This window comes from Mesoplodon bidens (assembly GCF_964165515.1).
Source record: "Mesoplodon bidens genome assembly, chromosome: Y".
Taxonomy (NCBI): Eukaryota; Metazoa; Chordata; class Mammalia; order Artiodactyla; family Ziphiidae; genus Mesoplodon; species Mesoplodon bidens.
In genome coordinates this window covers 46,275,672-46,297,024 of record NC_138180.1, presented here as the reverse complement: position 1 = coordinate 46,297,024, position 21,353 = coordinate 46,275,672, and positions in this window count along the sequence as shown.

The following is a 21,353-nucleotide window of genomic DNA, read 5'->3' as shown; positions in this document are numbered from 1 at the left end:
TATGCTATTCCCCTGTAAGGTGATTAACGTTTTGCACATTATCTAGTTAAGTCATTTTATAACCAGAATAATTCTTCACCACTTTGAAATACTTCTGACTATCAATGTGATTCATCATCTGATAGTTCTTACACACTACTTTGCTCATAAAGGATGGAATAAAAACTGAGAGGTTTCTATACCGTTAAACCTACTATTTTTTGGTCCTCTGGTTGCAGCCTTGTATCTGAAAACATTACCCAGGTGTCCTCCAGGTGAGGGATGCTCTCTTGTGCTCCCACTTCCTCCTCTTCCATTTCCACCTCTTCGATTTCTTCCTCTTCCATGTCTCGGATTTCTCAGATGGCCCCTGTTTCTTGCAGGAGGTTGTGGTCTCTGTGTACCACCGCTTTCAAAAGATGGTTTGTTGGTTTGCTCTACCTTAATTGCCTTTCCATCCAAAGACTAAACAGATTAAGTATAACATTAATAACATCACATCAAATTTATTTACTACTGCTCTAGTTCAAGATCAGTCTTTTTTCCCCAAAGCAAACATTTTCTTCTGAAATGATTGTGTCCTTCACCATGCCAGATAAATGAGACTTAATGAGTAACTGCCTTTCATTAAGTCATCCAACATAAAGTGTACGTATTGGCAATTAGAGCTCCCTGAAATGTCCTCTGGTATTAAAAGAAGATTAATACCTCTCACTTATCATGAGAGAATATACCCTTTTATTTTCTATAATGGAGAACTAAACTCACTTCCTTTCTCTACTTCTACCATTCAAAGTTTTCAGTGTCCCTAGGGTATATAAAAGTATACGTGTCATTTAAAAAATAAAATGATTCAGTTGTTCATTCAAAATGGTTATTCCTACTCTAATCTTTTTTAGCATTTATTAAATATTAAGAGAAAGAACATTTTCCAACATGATTGTCCTTCTGTATTTACTTCTAATAATTTCCTTGATTTTTTTTTAAATAGAGCACTTATTTGGTCCTTAACATTTCTTGCCTTATTCAATTGTTTAAACATGTCCCCCAAGAGTACCTTCTTATAATAGTACTTCATATTCGTATGTTTAAGACATGCTTACACTTCTTAATCTTCCAACAGCTTCCTACATTAACCTTCTATAGATGCCAATGTGATTTTTGAAAACATAATTCAAATCATCATATAATTGCTCTAAGTAAAACACTCTAGCTGTTTCATGTTATCCTTGGAAAACAATTTTAAATGCTGAATTCCTACTAAGACTTCTGGTGGATATGGATGGGCCCTGGCCCAATACAAACAGCCTCAACAGCCATGTGCTCCCACGTTAGGGCCTCCTTTTCTGTTTCTGGGTCCAAAATATTTCCCATACACTTATGAATGGCTGCCTCCCTCCCAACATTCAGGATTTAACATTCTTAGATGTATATGTATAGAAATCTACTCCCCTTAAGCTCTAATGAAATTACCTACTTTATTTTCCTTAATATTTTTGCATATGAAATTGTATTTAGTTTTACTTGTACGTTTCTCATCTTTCACCCTAGAACACAAGTGTCCAAGAAAATAGGTATTTTGTAGTACCCACAACCATTAATCAATTGCTAAAGCAATGCCTGGCAATAAAATATCTGTTGAATAAAGAATTGAAGAATAATGTCTACACAGACTACACCTTCTTGTGCCTGAAAACAAACCAAAAATGGGGGTCAACTATCCTTCATGACACAAATTTACCTCTGCACCCAAAATATAATCATGAGTGAAGATCAACTTTTAGGTACTACCATACCTTAAAATATGAAAGTAAAGTAAAAGGGTCAACATGTGCCAAGTGCCTGCAGCATACCAGAAACCAAGCTATAGGACAAAGGGAATTAATGTATGTGTTCCCCACTATGAGAACTGAGATGCACTGAAGGTACTTTTAACAATGAACAATTCACAGGATGATGCATGTAAAAAGATATTACCTGCAACATAAAATGGGAAAAATATTACCTACAATATAAAAAAATTCTTTGAGCAAAGATGCAATTAAAAGTACAGTTTTAAGGGTGAAATGATTATTTGTAACATTGACACAAGAAAGAGTGACTCTGAAGTACAAAAAAGTCGAGACTTAAAAATAACAGTATGGGATATTGGGGAGAGCTCTACAGGCTAAAACTTATTTACTTTTACATTTGAATGCTAAAACAGGTTTAAAATATATTGTTAAAGCTAATGTTAATGTCAATCTCTTTCCAACCAGACAATCCAGTACTTATGTGACAAAAAGGAGAGTGAAGGCTTATATGGCATCATGTTACTTTAAAAAACTAGAAAAAAAATCTAGACATAGTAATAAATGGAGAACACAAAATATTATTAAAAGGCTCTTACTTTTCCATTCATATCTTGGATAGCATCCTTTGCATCTGCAGGATTCTCAAAAGTAATAAAAGCAAAGCCTCTAGACTTGTTTTTTTTCTGATCCTTTATCAACATAACTGTAATATACATAAATATTTTTAATTTAAATTTCACATAAAATTGAACGTTTCATATTTTCAAAATAATCCATCCTTTGACACTTTCTCATAAGGCCTCCTTAATTTCATGTTATGGACACAGTGCAGTAACAGCCTCCTGGAAGTTACTTAAAAACAAAACAAAAACCAAAAACAGATAAAGCAAAAAAACCCTTTCCATTTTATATCATTTCTAGTAGTTTAAAAAGAGAGTCAATAATTTCAACCATTCTACAACTAGCATATCTCATCCCATTTCATGTCCTATGACCCCAGTATGTTTAAAAAGCCCTGGGACTTCCCTGGTGGTCCAGTGGATAAGACTCCACGTTCCCAATGAAGGGGACACGGGCCTGATCCGTCGTCAGGCAACTAAGATCCACATGCCGCATGCCACTGTGCGTGGGCTTGATCCCTGGTCAGGTAAGTAAAACCCAGCATGCTGCAAAGCGTGGCTGGGGTGAAGAAAGAAACGCTGCTTTTTTCCCTTCTCAGTAGTAGGAGCCCCTAAGTTGTACAATTTCCCTCATTGCCCAGTGCTTTCCTAATAAAAAACAGAAACTTAAAAAAAAAGTGCTCATGTGTTACAAATAGAGAAAGCACTTTAACTTAGCTGTTCAATTGTGTGTGTTTAGTACACATTTGCCTCGAACATATATATATATATAAATATATATGTGTGTGTGTGTGTGTGTGTGTGTGTGTGTGTGTGTGTATATATATAGGTTCTAAAAATTACCTTCCATAATGTGACCATATTTCCCAAATACCACTTCAAGAGAATTTTCATTGGTGTCAGCATGGAGGCCTCCTATGAACAGTTTCCCAGCCTGGTCTGCTTCCGCCATTTTTCTGTAAGTAATTAAAAATATATCTTTATACATATAGCAAAAAGTAAATTATAAGCAAAAACTATTACACCTGTTTATAACTCAACTGAAGTACCCTATATCAGTGAAAATATTTGCCGTTTCTTACTTAAAAGAGAGGAAACTTGTAACACAAAGCAAAACAAGCACTGGCGTAACAAATGCTCCATTCTTTATAGATATCTTACAAAAACCTGTATGTAAAAACTAGATTAGAAGGCAACTGTAAATTAGTTTACCTGCAGGGTTCAAGGCTTCTTTTCCAAAACACAACAAAAAAATAAGCAATAATAAATGGTCCTGGATTCTACACATCTAACAGTTAATATGTTTTATGAACTGTGCAGAATATACCTTAAACATATTTTTAAATTTTTCACATCTACTCACATTTTTCTTGTCTATGCATCAAATAATGTTTAAAATAATGTTTTCCCACAAACTTTAAAAGTGGTAAGTCATAAAAGCAAAGGAGGGAGTTACTTCCTTTATTGAGGAAAATGTAAACTGTGTTTACTTAGATCGAGAGACTTTAAGAAACACTGGTCAAAAGAGAGTACCATTCTTTATATGCCAAATTAAATCAGACGCTTTTTGTCAAGTGAATCAACATTTTGACATTTGATAACTAAAATTACAAGTTTTAAATCATTTAAGTTAAAATAGCTATCTTGCTTGTATTGCTCAGTACCTCTGCTTTCACAAAGAAAACCCGAGGAAACAAAAAAGAAAAAAGAAAAACTGCACGAGAGGGCTTCCCTGGTGGCGCAGTGGTTGACAGTCCGCCTGCCTACCCAGGGGACACGGGTTCGGCACCGCTCCGGGAGGAGCCCACCAGCCGCGGAGCGGCTGGGCCCGTGAGCCATGGCCGCTGGGCCTGCGCGTCTGGAGCCTCTGGGTACCGAGCCCGTGCTCCGCGGTGGGAGGGGCCACAGCAGTGAGAGGCCCGCATACCGCAAAAAACAAAAGTGCAAGCGGAACAAACTGGCGCCCGGCATACGCTCCACTACCCGCATGTGAGAGTAAACAGCAAAGAGGGTACGCCGCTAATCACACTTAAGTTATCTACTCAATATTCCCTCCCGCAGCATTTCAAACCTAGCTCCACCCCCACCCCCAACTTCGCAATTCACGGACCAACTCCAGGAACTTCACTGGCTTTTCATCGCTGCCTTGGCAACTGATTCTCCAGGAGAACAAACAGTAAACGTACTTACTGTTCAAGAACAACTGATAGACTTCTCGAGACACTGTCTATTCAGACATAGTTATACAAACACCACTTACTCGGCTCTTATCTCTTACAGAAAAAGCCTGAGAGAAAAATCAAAATCTGAATTACCATGCTTTCTCTGGTAACAGGAGAACATATAGGTCTCAACTCTTTCTCCTGAGGTATAAATTATTCTCTCCTCCCGAAAATGCCGAATTTCTTACCTTATTTTGTCCTCCTCTTCAGAAGTCCTCCTTCCGCGTCTCTTCAGACGACCGTTAACTAAACTAAGGCTCGAGAGCAAGCGCTCTACTTCTAGAAAGAGGCTAAGGAACCAGATGTAGCGGTGGGTGGGGGAAGGGATGAGCCGCAGGGGAGGTAGGGAAGATGGAAGATGTGGAGGTAGGGGAGGGGTGAACAGAGAAACTCGCGGGGGAACTCGCGGGAGAAACTCTAAAGAAAACTGCAACAGCAGAATGTGTTCTCTACTTTTTACTGCATACTTTTCCCAGTTGCTTTAATTTAATCAATATAAAGGAGAAGGGCTTCCCAGGTGGCGCAGTGGTTGAGAGTCCGCCTGCCCATGCAGGGGACGCGGGTTCGTGCCCCGGTCCGGGAGGATCCCACATGCCCCTGAGCTGCTGGGCCCCTGAGCCATGGCCGCTGAGCCTGCTCGTCTGAAGCTTGTGCTCCACAACGGGAGAGGCCACAACGGTGAGATGCCCGCGTACCGTAAAAAAAAAAAAAAAGGAAAACGCATTTTGGGCTAATAACGTGAAGCTCCAGGTAATCAGTAGGGAGAGTTCAGGGATTTCTTGATAGATGTAAAATGGGGAGGACCAGATCATGAAGCATTTTGCTTGCTATGCAGATATGCTACTTACTTAATTTTTTTAGTGGAACTGTTAGAATAATCTGAAACAGAAATATGAATGTCTAGAAGATATAATGCGTATAGTGATTTAATATGATACGAAGTCAGGCAGACAGAAAATAATCTAAACTTCAAAATTTAGTAGTTATATGAAACTGGGTAAGCTACCTAAACTCTTAAATTTACCCAGTCTACGAAAACAAGATGATAAAGAATTATCAGATAGGGTTATTGTGAGGTTAAATGATGTACTGAGCACATTGAGCACAACGCCGAAAACATAATTCAGGGTTCAAAACAAAAGTGTGAAAATATTGTCATTACTTTTATATTAAGTGGGAGCCTGAGGTTAATTTGTAATCCTGCCTTTTTTAGAGACTGGTCCAAATCATGAAACTGTTTTGGTTTTTGGTTTTTTCTTTTTGAGGTATGCCGGCCTCTCACCGTTGTGGCCCCTCCCATTGCAAAGCACAGGCTCCAGAAGCCAGTCTCAGCGGCCATGGCTCACGGGCCCAACCGCTCCGCAGCATGTGGGATCCTCCCGGACCGGGGCACGAACCCGTGTCCCCTGCATCGGCAGCCGGACTCTCAACCACTGGGCCACTAGGGAAGCCCAGATCTGTGGTGTTAATGCTTTGCATTGGTAGTGTCTTAATCGTATATTAACCATTATTGAGCACTTGAGAAAACTATGCAATGAAAAGTGTTCATGTAAACACCAGTTGATCAGTTGATGGTGATCAGTTAGTATTTCTTGGGACACTTTCCATAGTCTAGATAGAAAACAGCTGTATGCATTATACACAAGCTGATCTTTAAATCAGGCAAAGTTATAACTGTTCCCTAATTCAGGGGTTTTATGGTTTCTACCTAATATGTAGGCCAACCGGCAGCTTCCAAGCAAGTCTACTGGAAGGGACAAGTTCAGTATATAGTAGGAAATCAAAGAATTGTTAGTATTTCAATAATGATTGTTTAATATTTTAATCCTCTGCCTGACAGGAAAGAAACACGAGAGGAAAAACAATTGATATTAAATCTCAGATGGTGTCTGAGAAAATCCTCTTAGAGAGGTTTGGATATCACTCATTCATGAACAAAATTAAATCTGGATGTTAAGCATGTTTTTCAGTGACTGCAATGCAATTAAAGGACTGTGAGGTTAAGATTACTGTAATTGCTACAGCAGGCGAGTAGCTAGATATGAGCAGAGTAATGGAAGAGGGGCCAGGTGGCAGGAAATCAAGCACCTGGTAAAGAGCAGAGGTCCATGGGCCAACAAAGAAAAACAGGAACCTCCAGACTGACAGGAAACTGCACATTTTCGGTGGTAAGTGTCCTGAAGGCAGACAAAGAGAGATGAGGAAAGACAGGAATCTCCTACTTCCAAATGTAACCTGTTGCTCATTATGCTCTCCTTACAATAAAATTAGCCTTGCAGACAAGCAGCACACACCATGCAGTGAGGCCATGACACTTCTGATTAAGCTAAATAAGGACAAAATACTCTTCTGGAGCTGCAAAGAAACAGGGAATTTGACCCCCAAACTCCTGCTTCCCCAATGAGTATGCCACCCCTTCCTTTGTATGCCCCTCATAACTGGCTTGCCAATGGAACCCAGGGCAGCAGCTCCTCACCTAACTGCCTGCTCTCCCTCCGGGCATATTCTTGCTTAAATAAATCCTCACTTTACTTGCTTAACCGCCTGTCTCATGCCCAACTCTTGGCATGAAGAGCAAGAAGCTTCAATTCACTGGGAACACAATGAGTATTTTTACACACGAGGAACAAACGAACAAACACATTTCTCTTAAAAACTAGTGGAGAAATACATGTTTTCTGTTAATAGCAAAGACTGGGTTACATAAGAAGCCGTGAAATTGAGAAAAACCATGACTTGCTTTACTGTTCTGGAACCAAACCCACAGTATCCCTGTATTTTGAAGATCACCCAACTGTTAAACACTTAAGAGTTTTATGGGTTTTTCATGAACAGGTACTCAGGAAAAAGTAAACGGTTCAGTTTTGGGTTCGAAACTTCATTTGCTTTATCCTTCCTTTTAAGGATTTGACTCATCAATCTGATATGTTAGATACTAAAAGCAAACCTTTCATGCCCCGTAGGATTTTATGAAATACAGTACTTTAAGGCCAGCCAAGAAAATTAAACATAAAATTCTGTGGTCATTGAGACATCCTCCCTCCCTCCCTAATATCTGCATTACACATTAACCAGAGTTCCTCAAAGACAGATTGCCTTCCTGATCATAAAGGTCAATTATTTTACCTTCCTCTGACACTTAGGCTGTAACTTCTTAAAAAGAATACTGTTCTTTCCCAGCTCTGTAGTGGGATCATGCTGACTTGCTGCTCACTTTGTACCTGCTTACCCAGACTACGTATCCCTGCTGATCTTCATGTAAAATATCTGTATGTCACTTTGATGTGATATACTGTCCTTTCTCTTCAAAATGAATGTAACCATGCCTTTGACTTCTAACAGGTAGAACAGTCCTCAGAACTTTCTGAGTCTGTCTCCTGAGTTATAATCCTCAGTTTGGCTCAAATAATACTCTCCTTCCCCTGAACTTCATTTTTGCTGTTCCTTTAAAAGGAAATTGCAGATTTCTGTACTAGTTTTGCAGATTCCAATTTGGCTTAAAGTTTTTACACTCCAGTTTCTTCCCAAATTGTAAGCATTACTCATTAAATGTCACCTGAAGTCACTGACAAAAAACCCTTAACCCTCCAGATAACTCTATACTTATGAGTATATTACGAAACCCTTTGTGTTACATCAAGCACACCAACATAAAGTTAAAATCAGTATTACTTAAAACGTTTCCCAATGTCTTAAAATCTAGGGGTACTAACTTTCACTAAGATATATATACTCAGAAAAGTTAACTGGTTCCATTTACATTGAGTGGAAAATTGGTTTTATAACCATTATTCCCACGTTGGTCATCTGCCACTTGAATATGGATCAGAAAATAGATACTTAACCTCAAGATTTCTTAAACTCTTTACAGTCACCTGTCTCAATTTTCCTTTCATCTATACTATGGCTTTAAAGGGATAAAGACACATCGACTTTCACTAATAATGCAAGCATTGTTTCTCAGCCTTTTTGGAGACTTCTCAAACCTTTTACATGTTTACAAGCTTTCAAAAAGGAACATGTAATTTCTTTAGCCTAACTGGAAAACAGTCACAGCTTGCGATGGAGAAATAACACATTGCTTAATTTTGAATACATTCACGTACAAAGGAAAAGTTTAGGCAAACAGCACAATTCACCCTCCAAACAAAAGTTTTATGCTTGTTTAACTCAGCAGTATCATCAACAAAACATATTTCACGAAATTTTTTTACTCTGAAAATTTTGAACATTTGAAACACGACTTCTACTTTTCAATTAACATTAACAACATGAAAGTCCTCTGAATAATTCCATGTTTCCCCTTTGTCTGAAACTTCCTAGAGGAAAAGTTAATATATGCCTCTTCCCCCCAAACCAACATTTTTCTTTTAGTAGTGTTCAAGCATCAATTAAGGAAAACAACTTAAACTTTTCCTTTGTAACGAACATTTGGTGCATGACTGAGTGTTAATTTTTAATATCTGCTTCGGCCCTCTCTTTCAGATTGGCTTCCCGCATAACCTCGTCTGGAAGCCCCACAAACTGAGCTACTGTATGAGTCACGGGGAGCAAGGTACTCCCTATTCACAGAGGGTGGAAACCCTCATTGTTCCTGTCTTCTACGCTTTCGACCCCTTGAATAAGTATTACTTTGCCTGCTGGAGTAACCTTCCGGACCTCCTCCATATCCATCTCTCATATTGCTATCACAGCGACTGCTTCCACCGTAAGTCACAGGGGCCCTTCGTGCTGCTGGTGCACCACGGGAGTCACATGGGAAGTTACTGATTGATAAACAAACGCTAAACATTACAAATTTTTCTGGGATCATATAACATGACTTACAGTGCTAAATATTTGAAAAGATAAGCTTCAGCTCTCTCTGCTATGAAAATATAAACTAGGTAGCAACAGTGAAGGGCTTTTACATTTCTTTAAAAGAGCGAGCAATATTTTTCAGCCTAAGTAGTTTCTTTGAAAGTAAAAGCCCCTATTTTAGCATTTTTAAATAATCAGTCGAGTGGCAACTTTTAACAAGATTCAGTGGGGCTTCCCTGGTGGCGCAGTGGTTGACAGTCCGACTGCCGATGCAGGGGACACGGGTTCGTGCCCCGGTCCAGGAGGATCCCACATGCCGGGGAGCGGTTGGGACCGTGGGCCGTGCATGGCCTCTGGGACTCCGCGTCAGGAGCCTGTGCTCCGCAACGGGAGGGGCCACGATGGTGAGAGGCCCGTGTCCCGCACACAAAATAAAAATAAAAAATCATAATAATGTTAAAATTGGTTTTCTGTAATGAGAAAAAAAGATGAGACTGCCCATTTACCCTTCATAGCCTTTTATTTTAAGTGAGCTATTAACAAAACCATTCAAAGGTCTTTAACTTATCTAAAAGGACATGCTAAACATACTTTTACCTTTGAGGAACTGAAGTAAAAGTAGAGTAAACAACGATCTGGTTAAGTCTAATTCTATGATTTACAAGTTGTAACTGGACTCTTACCGTAACTCCCATATGAATCCCTGTAAAAGCTTCCACTTCAATATTCAGAATAATCTCTATCACGATTTCCACCATAGCCATCACCGTCACTGAATTGAAAAGAATGTCATAAATTATGTCATCAATTTAAATTATGTGTCACAATAACATAATTGAAACGAAGGTTTTTATTTGATATAAACACAACATTTTATATTACCTATGTCCTCTAGAGGGATGATCATTCCGAGAATTTGAATGTCCGTAATAACTGTGTGCATAGCGTCTACGTGGTGGAGTATAATCCTTGCTGGCTCAGGAGTGTGGATAATCTCTCCTTGAATAACTGAAATAAAGCAGCTAAAATTTTAAATGCAACTTATCATATCCAGAATATTTAAGAACTCAAGACAGCAAAAAGACAAAAACTTTTAAATGGGCAAAGGACTTGAATATACTTTTGTTTAAAGGAGATATACAATGAGCAACAAGGACATGAAAACCTGCTCAACATATTTATTAGGGAAATGAAATTCAAACCCAAAATGAAATATCTACTTTGCACGTATCACACTGGCTATAATGAAAAATAGACCCATAGAATATATCAAGTGTTGGTGCAGATGCAGAGAAACAAACCAAGTATATGTGCATGGCAGAAATGGAAAATAGTACAGGCTCTGTAGCAAAGATTAGCAGTTTCTTAAAAAATGTAAAGAATTCCTCTATGTCCCAGGAATTCCACTCCTTAAGTATACATACACTCAAAAAGAATTGAAAACAGGTACCCAAATGCTTGTACAGGAGTATTCATGACAGCACCATGATGGGAATAACTCACACAGATGGATAAACAAACCATGTTAACCACACATATAATGGAATATTTAGTCAGCCAAAAAAAAGAAGGTCTGAAGTACTGATTCACGCTACAGCATGAATGATCCTTGAAAATATTTATGCTAAGGGAAAGCTGGATAATAAAGGTCACATATTGTTTGCTTCCATTAGTATGATATATTCAGGAGTAGATAAATTCAAAGATAAGGACACAGGTGGGTACCTACCAGGGACAAGGGGGGAGAAATTGGGTGTGACTGCTGATTAATTTTATTCTGGGGTAATGAAATGTTTTGGAACTGAACAGAGCTGGTGGTTGCATAACACTGTTAAGTGTGCTAAATGTTACTGAACTGTTCACTTTTAAATGTTCAATTTTGTGTTAGGTAAATTTCAACAAGAACAACAAAACTAACCATGACTTAATTCATATACTGTGCTTCCTATTACCTATCTTTAGTAGCATAACCACCATCTCTGTGACATATAGCCAACTCTCCGAAGAGACTGGCTCTCTACGAGGAGGACCTCCACAATTTTCTCTTCCATGTGATCCTGAACCTTTAATTTAAAAATGCTTATGTAAGTATCTCAGAATTGACAGTAATGTTTCAAAGAAAAATCCCAAAGTCTGATAGCCTTCCACTCTCCAAAATCATTTAAAAAAACTACCCCTTCTAAAATTCCATTTACGCACATTTTCGTTTCCCTTTCAATGGTACCACTGAACATTGTATTTTCTGACATCTCCCGTTCCCCATACAGTTGGCATAACCTTTAGATTACCAGCAGTAGGGAACACTTCTCAGACTTTGAGCAAAACATTGATTTTTGGTAACTACTGTCACATATTCAACCACCAAGTGGTCGGCTCTCTCCTTTAAGTGTACAACCTTAATTATGGACCTTGTATGAGGATAGCAATAGTGACTTCTCTTGTTTATTAGCAATAAAGGGCTCATTTGAAAAACACTGTACCGCTCCCAAAATATGAAACTATCTCCCATAAATAACGTTCTCTTCCTGTGTTAATTCTTATTCCTCATTCCTGGAGGTCACTAGGACCTTGTTTGTTCTCTTCTCTTGTTTGTTCACTAGGCTAACCATCTACTAATGGAAAGGGTAGGCTTCTTAGCTTCTGTTGTGTTTTGAAGTCAATATCGTGCTACATTTGGCTTCATTCATATTCTACACGTAAAAGGGCAATTTGATAATGGCTGTTTCAAGTCTCTACCATATTACGGATCAGAAAACAGTGCTAGAAAAGTTAAGAGCACAAACTACAGTTCATATGGCAAGTTTCAATTATTGTTTATAATAATTAATAAAACCAGGTAGCCAATATACATAGCTAAACTAGTCTACAGACCAGAACGTTCTCTCACAGGACATAGTTTTCATGAAAATTCTGATATTGAAACTATGTGATAAAGAAGCCTACTAACCAAAAAGTGTTAGCAGCAACTTAAATTAAGAGGAATTCTATAGCCAACATGGACTTACAAGCAATGTTTTCCCCACTGCAGTGCTAATCACCTACTACATCTATAATCAAAAACTGACAAGTTATTTCCCAACCACAAATCAATCAATAAATTAGTGATTGGTTAACATGTCCATATACTTCTCACTTTCCATTTTGCTTAAACATTCTGTTTAAAATAGCTCCCTTTCATTAATTAGAAACAACTGTCTCTGCATTATATAGCATTTACCTTGTCTTCCCACCCCCCTACTGCTTCGCCCTTGGCAACATCTCTTAGGAGGAGGACCTCCACTTCTGGAACATGGTCCTCTTTTAACTGGAAAGGCTCCCCGGGAAGAACTCGCCTTGGGACTAGGAGTGTGTCCACCAAGACCTGTGTTTAAATGAAATCTTTTTAGTTAAGCAGAATCAACATTTTTTCATTGGGCAAGTTTCACTTATTGTTATAAATTTTCACTAAACCATTACTCCAGTCTTCAGCTTTCCTATCTGTCTAAACCAATATGATTGTTTCCTCATATGACACATAAGTCAGTAGAGTTCAAAGACTTACCGTAAAAGTCAGTTTGGAAAATCTAGGAAAAAAACTGAAGAACCACTGGTATGAAAGTGCTCTGGGGAGAAGAGAGAGAGTACAGAAAAACCTGGATAAATTAAATGTAAAACTGAATTTTTCATCATTTTAGGAGGAAGATGATAAGTTATTAGTTATATAACTCTGGTGTCAAGGAAGCTTTTGAAAAACACAACATCCTAGGTATAAATCAAAACATTAAAAATAAAAAAGATGAATAAAAAATGCATTACCTAAAAGTTAAGTGTATACATACAAATAACTCCCTTTGCCGGAGAATATCTGCTTATAACTTTACACTTGGTCCAGTATCCCTAGTTCTGCATCCATGGATTCAACCAACCTTGGATCACGTAGTGATCTTATATGTATTTATTGAAAAACAAAATCTGCTTGTAAGTTGATCAACAGTTCAGGCCTGTGTTATTCACAGATCAACTCTTAATGTTCATTTCTCAGTCAAAAGGGCTATGTTCTGTTCAATTTTAATAGTATTTAAGAAATGCACACTAAATACTGAAAACTGATGTGTTACCTTTCGAACCAGAAAGGTGTTTAGATGTATTCCAATTCCCCGGTAGTGCCACAGGCAAGAAAAAATGAGTACTCTTACACATGGCAGAATATGAACTGGTCAACTTTTCTCAAGCTCAAGATAGTGGGAAAAGAACAAAACTGTGTTATCTTAAAATGGGCACACCCTCTAACTGAACTTTCAAAAAACATTTCCTAAAATTCACACATGGAATTAGCACAAAAAGAAACTAAACGTTTTATTTCTGAAGACTGGTTCTGGTTAATAGATGAAGCAGAGGTTGTTAAATATATGGAAGTTTTTGAAATGCAAAGTGCTTTTCCTCCTTTTCTTACTAAGTAGAAAACTTCTCTGAAAAAAATCCAAAAAAAGGCATTTTCAACGACTTCCTCCCTCTAATACACACACAAAGAAAACATACATATTTCTGAAGCAGAGCTTTTTACTCTTTTCCTGGGTCAAAGACACCTTTTAGAATCTAAAGCTCTATTTATTTCCCTAAGGTATTTTCCCAAATGCAAACCACAGACCCAGGTAGAAAAGCCTCATATCAAAATGACAATGGAGATTTGCTTAGATGTCTGAACACATATACTTAAGACAAATACTGCAAGGTGAAACCTAAAATATGAAGTGTTTCGCCCTGAATTGTGGATATTCTGAGTGACTTTTATTTTCTGTTGTGGAGTTTTCAAGATTCTCTAGTATTTTTATGATGCAATAAGGCTACTCTCAGAATAAAATTAACCAATGTATTTTTAATAGATTATGAATGGATCATTGATTTAAACTCATATCAAGTTATTGGTCCTAAAGTGAAAACTTCTAATGTATGATCGACAATAGGAAACTCTGTAGAAAAGTTCTCGAAGAAAAGAGGCAATTAGTAATAGTGGTAAAAGAGACTGAATTTAGTTTAAAATTTATGCTATTCCCCTGTAAGGTGATTAACGTTTTGCACATTATCTAGTTAAGTCATTTTATAACCAGAATAATTCTTCACCACTTTGAAATACTTCTGACTATCAATGTGATTCATCATCTGATAGTTCTTACACACTACTTTGCTCATAAAGGATGGAATAAAAACTGAGAGGTTTCTATACCGTTAAACCTACTATTTTTTGGTCCTCTGGTTGCAGCCTTGTATCTGAAAACATTACCCAGGTGTCCTCCAGGTGAGGGATGCTCTCTTGTGCTCCCACTTCCTCCTCTTCCATTTCCACCTCTTCGATTTCTTCCTCTTCCATGTCTCGGATTTCTCAGATGGCCCCTGTTTCTTGCAGGAGGTTGTGGTCTCTGTGTACCACCGCTTTCAAAAGATGGTTTGTTGGTTTGCTCTACCTTAATTGCCTTTCCATCCAAAGACTAAACAGATTAAGTATAACATTAATAACATCACATCAAATTTATTTACTACTGCTCTAGTTCAAGATCAGTCTTTTTTCCCCAAAGCAAACATTTTCTTCTGAAATGATTGTGTCCTTCACCATGCCAGATAAATGAGACTTAATGAGTAACTGCCTTTCATTAAGTCATCCAACATAAAGTGTACGTATTGGCAATTAGAGCTCCCTGAAATGTCCTCTGGTATTAAAAGAAGATTAATACCTCTCACTTATCATGAGAGAATATACCCTTTTATTTTCTATAATGGAGAACTAAACTCACTTCCTTTCTCTACTTCTACCATTCAAAGTTTTCAGTGTCCCTAGGGTATATAACAGTATACGTGTCATTTAAAAAATAAAATGATTCAGTTGTTCATTCAAAATGGTTATTCCTACTCTAATCTTTTTTAGCATTTATTAAATATTAAGAGAAAGAACATTTTCCAACATGATTGTCCTCCTGTATTTACTTCTAATAATTTCCTTGATTTTTTTTTAAATAGAGCACTTATTTGGTCCTTAACATTTCTTGCCTTATTCAATTGTTTAAACATGTCCCCCAAGAGTACCTTCTTATAATAGTACTTCATATTCTTATGTTTAAGACATGCTTACACTTCTTAATCTTCCAACAGCTTCCTACATTAACCTTCTATAGATGCCAATGTGATTTTTGAAAACATAATTCAAATCATCATATAATTGCTCTAAGTAAAACACTCTAGCTGTTTCATGTTATCCTTGGAAAACAATTTTAAATGCTGAATTCCTACTAAGACTTCTGGTGGATATGGATGGGCCCTGGCCCAATACAAACAGCCTCAACAGCCATGTGCTCCCATGTTAGGGCCTCCTTTTCTGTTTCTGGGTCCAAAATATTTCCCATACACTTATGAATGGCTGCCTCCCTCCCAACATTCAGGATTTAACATTCTTAGATGTATATGTATAGAAATCCACTCCCCTTAAGCTCTAATGAAATTACCTACTTTATTTTCCTTAATATTTTTGCATATGAAATTGTATTTAGTTTTACTTGTACGTTTCTCATCTTTCACCCTAGAACACAAGTGTCCAAGAAAATAGGTATTTTGTAGTACCCACAACCATTAATCAATTGCTAAAGCAATGCCTGGCAATAAAATATCTGTTGAATAAAGAATTGAAGAATAATGTCTACACAGACTACACCTTCTTGTGCCTGAAAACAAACCAAAAATGGGGGTCAACTATCCTTCATGACACAAATTTACCTCTGCACCCAAAATATAATCATGAGTGAAGATCAACTTTTAGGTACTACCATACCTTAAAATATGAAAGTAAAGTAAAAGGGTCAACATGTGCCAAGTGCCTGCAGCATACCAGAAACCAAGCTATAGGACAAAGGGAATTAATGTATGTGTTCCCCACTATGAGAACTGAGATGCACTGAAGGTACTTTTAACAATGAACAATTCACAGGATGATGCATGTAAAAAGATATTACCTGCAACATAAAATGGGAAAAATATTACCTACAATATAAAAAAATTCTTTGAGCAAAGATGCAATTAAAAGTACAGTTTTAAGGGTGAAATGATTATTTGTAACATTGACACAAGAAAGAGTGACTCTGAAGTACAAAAAAGTCGAGACTTAAAAATAACAGTATGGGATATTGGGGAGAGCTCTACAGGCTAAAACTTATTTACTTTTACATTTGAATGCTAAAACAGGTTTAAAATATATTGTTAAAGCTAAGGTTAATGTCAATCTCTTTCCAACCAGACAATCCAGTACTTATGTGACAAAAAGGAGAGTGAAGCCTTATATGGCATCATGTTACTTTAAAAAACTAGAAAAAAAATCTAGACATAGTAATAAATGGAGAACACAAAATATTATTAAAAGGCTCTTACTTTTCCATTCATATCTTGGATAGCATCCTTTGCATCTGCAGGATTCTCAAAAGTAATAAAAGCAAAGCCTCTACACTTGTTTTTTTTCTGATCCTTTATCAACATAACTGTAATATACATAAATATTTTTAATTTAAATTTCACATAAAATTGAACGTTTCATATTTTCAAAATAATCAATCCTTTGACACTTTCTCATAAGGCCTCCTTAATTTCATGTTATGGACACAGTGCAGTAACAGCCTCCCGGAAGTTACTTAAAAACAAAACAAAAACCAAAAACAAATAAAGCAAAAAAACCCTTTCCATTTTATATCATTTCTAGTAGTTTAAAAAGAGAGTCAATAATTTCAACCATTCTACAACTAGCATATCTCATCCCATTTCATGTCCTATGACCCCAGTATGTTTAAAAAGCCCTGGAACTTCCCTGGTGGTCCAGTGGATAAGACTCCACGTTCCCAATGAAGGGGACATGGGCCTGATCCGTCGTCAGGCAACTAAGATCCACATGCCGCATGCCACTGTGCGTGGGCTTGATCCCTGGTCAGGTAAGTAAAACCCAGCATGCTGCAAAGCGTGGCTGGGGTGAAGAAAGAAACGCTGCTTTTTTCCCTTCTCAGTAGTAGGAGCCCCTAAGTTGTACAATTTCCCTCATTGCCCAGTGCTTTCCTAATAAAAAACAGAAACTTAAAAAAAAAGTGCTCGTGTGTTACAAATAGAAAAAGCACTTTAACTTAGCTGTTCAATGGTGTATGTTTAATACACATTTGCTTCGAACATATATGTGTGTGTGTGTGTGTGTGTGTGTGTGTGTCTATATGTATATATATAGGTTCTAAAAATTACCTTCCATAATGTGACCATATTTCCCAAATACCACTTCAAGAGAATTTTCATTGGTGTCAGCATGGAGGCCTCCTATGAACAGTTTCCCAGCCTGGTCTGCTTCCGCCATTTTTCTGTAAGTAATTAAAAATATATCTTTATACATATAGCAAAAAGTAAATTATAAGCAAAACCTATTACACCTGTTTATAACTCAACTGAAGTACCCTATATCAGTGAAAATATTTGCCGTTTCTTACTTAAAAGAGAGGAAACTTGTAACACAAAGCAAAACAAGCACTGGCGTAACAAATGCTCCATTCTTTATAGATATCTTACAAAAACCTGTATGTAAAAACTAGATTAGAAGGCAACTGTAAATTAGTTTACCTGCAGGGTTCAAGGCTTCTTTTCCAAAACACAACAAAAAAATAAGCAATAATAAATGGTCCTGGATTCTACACATCTAACAGTTAATATGTTTTATGAACTGTGCAGAAGAATATACCTTAAACATATTTTTAAATTTTTCACATCTACTCACATTTTTCTTGTCTATGCATCAAATAATGTTTAAAATAATGTTTTCCCACAAACTTTAAAAGTGGTAAGTCATAAAAGCAAAGGAGGGAGTTACTTCCTTTATTGAGGAAAATGTAAACTGTGTTTACTTAGATCGAGAGACTTTAAGAAACACTGGTCAAAAGAGAGTACCATTCTTTATATGCCAAATTAAATCAGACGCTTTTTGTCAAGTGAATCAACATTTTGACATTTGATAACTAAAATTACAAGTTTTAAATCATTTAAGTTAAAATAGCTATCTTGCTTGTATTGCTCAGTACCTCTGCTTTCACAAAGAAAACCCGAGGAAACAAAAAAGAAAAAAGAAAAACTGCACGAGAGGGCTTCCCTGGTGGCGCAGTGGTTGACAGTCCGCCTGCCTACCCAGGGGACACGGGTTCGGCACCGCTCCGGGAGGAGCCCACCAGCCGCGGAGCGGCTGGGCCCGTGAGCCATGGCCGCTGGGCCTGCGCGTCTGGAGCCTCTGGGTACCGAGCCCGTGCTCCGCGGTGGGAGGGGCCACAGCAGTGAGAGGCCCGCATACCGCAAAAAACAAAAGTGCAAGCGGAACAAACTGGCGCCCGGCATACGCTCCACTACCCGCATGTGAGAGTAAACAGCAAAGAGGGTACGCCGCTAATCACACTTAAGTTATCTACTCAATATTCCCTCCCGCAGCATTTCAAACCTAGCTCCACCCCCACCCCCAACTTCGCAATTCACGGACCAACTCCAGGAACTTCACTGGCTTTTCATCGCTGCCTTGGCAACTGATTCTCCAGGAGAACAAACAGTAAACGTACTTACTGTTCAAGAACAACTGATAGACTTCTCGAGACACTGTCTATTCAGACATAGTTATACAAACACCACTTACTCGGCTCTTATCTCTTACAGAAAAAGCCTGAGAGAAAAATCAAAATCTGAATTACCATGCTTTCTCTGGTAACAGGAGAACATATAGGTCTCAACTCTTTCTCCTGAGGTATAAATTATTCTCTCCTCCCGAAAATGCCGAATTTCTTACCTTATTTTGTCCTCCTCTTCAGAAGTCCTCCTTCCGCGTCTCTTCAGACGACCGTTAACTAAACTAAGGCTCGAGAGCAAGCGCTCTACTTCTAGAAAGAGGCTAAGGAACCAGATGTAGCGGTAGGTGGGGGAAGGGATGAGCCGCAGGGGAGGTAGGGAAGATGGAAGATGTGGAGGTAGGGGAGGGGTGAACAGAGAAACTCGCGGGAGAACTCGCGGGAGAAACTCTAAAGAAAACTGCAACAGCAGAATGTGTTCTCTACTTTTTACTGCATACTTTTCCCAGTTGCTTTAATTTAATCAATATAAAGGAGAAGGGCTTCCCAGGTGGCGCAGTGGTTGAGAGTCCGCCTGCCCATGCAGGGGACGCGGGTTCGTGCCCCGGTCCGGGAGGATCCCACATGCCCCTGAGCTGCTGGGCCCCTGAGCCATGGCCGCTGAGCCTGCTCGTCTGAAGCTTGTGCTCCACAACGGGAGAGGCCACAACGGTGAGATGCCCGCGTACCGTAAAAAAAAAAAAAAAGGAAAACGCATTTTGGGCTAATAACGTGAAGCTCCAGGTAATCAGTAGGGAGAGTTCAGGGATTTCTTGATAGATGTAAAATGGGGAGGACCAGATCATGAAGCATTTTGCTTGCTATGCAGATATGCTACTTACTTAATTTTTTTAGTGGAACTGTTAGAATAATCTGAAACAGAAATATGAATGTCTAGAAGATATAATGCGTATAGTGATTTAATATGATACGAAGTCAGGCAGACAGAAAATAATCTAAACTTCAAAATTTAGTAGTTATATGAAACTGGGTAAGCTACCTAAACTCTTAAATTTACCCAGTCTACGAAAACAAGATGATAAAGAATTATCAGATAGGGTTATTGTGAGGTTAAATGACGTACTGAGCACATTGAGCCGAAAACATAATTCAGGGTTCAAAACAAAAGTGTGAAAATATTGTCATTACTTTTATATTAAGTGGGAGCCTGAGGTTAACTTGTAACCCTGCCATTTTCAGAGACTGGTCCAAATCATGACACTGTTCTGTTTTTGATTTTGTTTTTGCGGTATGCCGGCCTCTCACCGTTGTGGCCCCTCCCGTCGCGAAGCACAGGCTCCGGACGCGCAGGCTCAGCGGCTATGGCTCACGGGGCCAACCGCTCCACGGCATGTGGGATCCTCCCGGACCGGGGCACGAACCCGTGTCCCCTGCATCGGCAGCCGGACTCTCAACCACTGGGCCACTAGGGAAGCCCAGATCTGTGGTGTTAATGCTTTCTTTGTGTTGGTAGTGTCTTAATCGTATATTAACCATTATTGAGCACTTGAGAAAACGATGCAATGAAATGTGTTCATGTAAACACCAGTTGATCAGTTGATGGTGATCAGTTAGTATTTCTTGGGACACTTTCCATAGTCTAGATAGAAAACAGCTGTATGCATTATACAAAAGCTGATCTTTAAGTCAGGCAAAGTTATAATTGTTCCCAAATTTAGGGGTTTTATGGTTTCTACCTAATATGTAGACCAGCCGGCAGCTTCCAAGCAAGTCTACTGGAAGGGACAAGTTCAGTATATAGCAGGAAATCAAAGAACTGTTAGTATTTCAACAATGATTGTTTAATATTTTAATCCTCTGCTTGACAGGAAAGAAACACAAGAGGAAAAACAATTGATATTAATCTCAGATGGTGTCTGAGAAAATCATCTTATAGAGGTTTGGATATCACTCATTCATGAACAAAATTAAATCTGGATGTTAAGCATGTTTTTCAGTGACTGCAATGCAATTGAAGGACTGTGAGGTCAAGATTACTGTAATTGCTACAGCAGGCGAGTAGCTAGATATGAGCAGAATAATGGAAGAGGGGCCAGGTGGCAGGAAATCAAGCACCTGGTAAAGAGCAGAGGTCCATGGGCCGACAAAGAAAAACAGGAACCTCCAGACTGACAGGAAACTGCACATTTTCGGTGGTAAGTGTCCTGAAGGCAGACAAAGAGAGATGAGGAAAGACAGGAATCTCCTACTTCCAAATGTAACCTGTTGCTCATTATGCTCTCCTTACAATAAAATTAGCCTTGCAGACAAGCAGCACACACCGTGCAGTGAGGCCATGACACTTCTGATTAA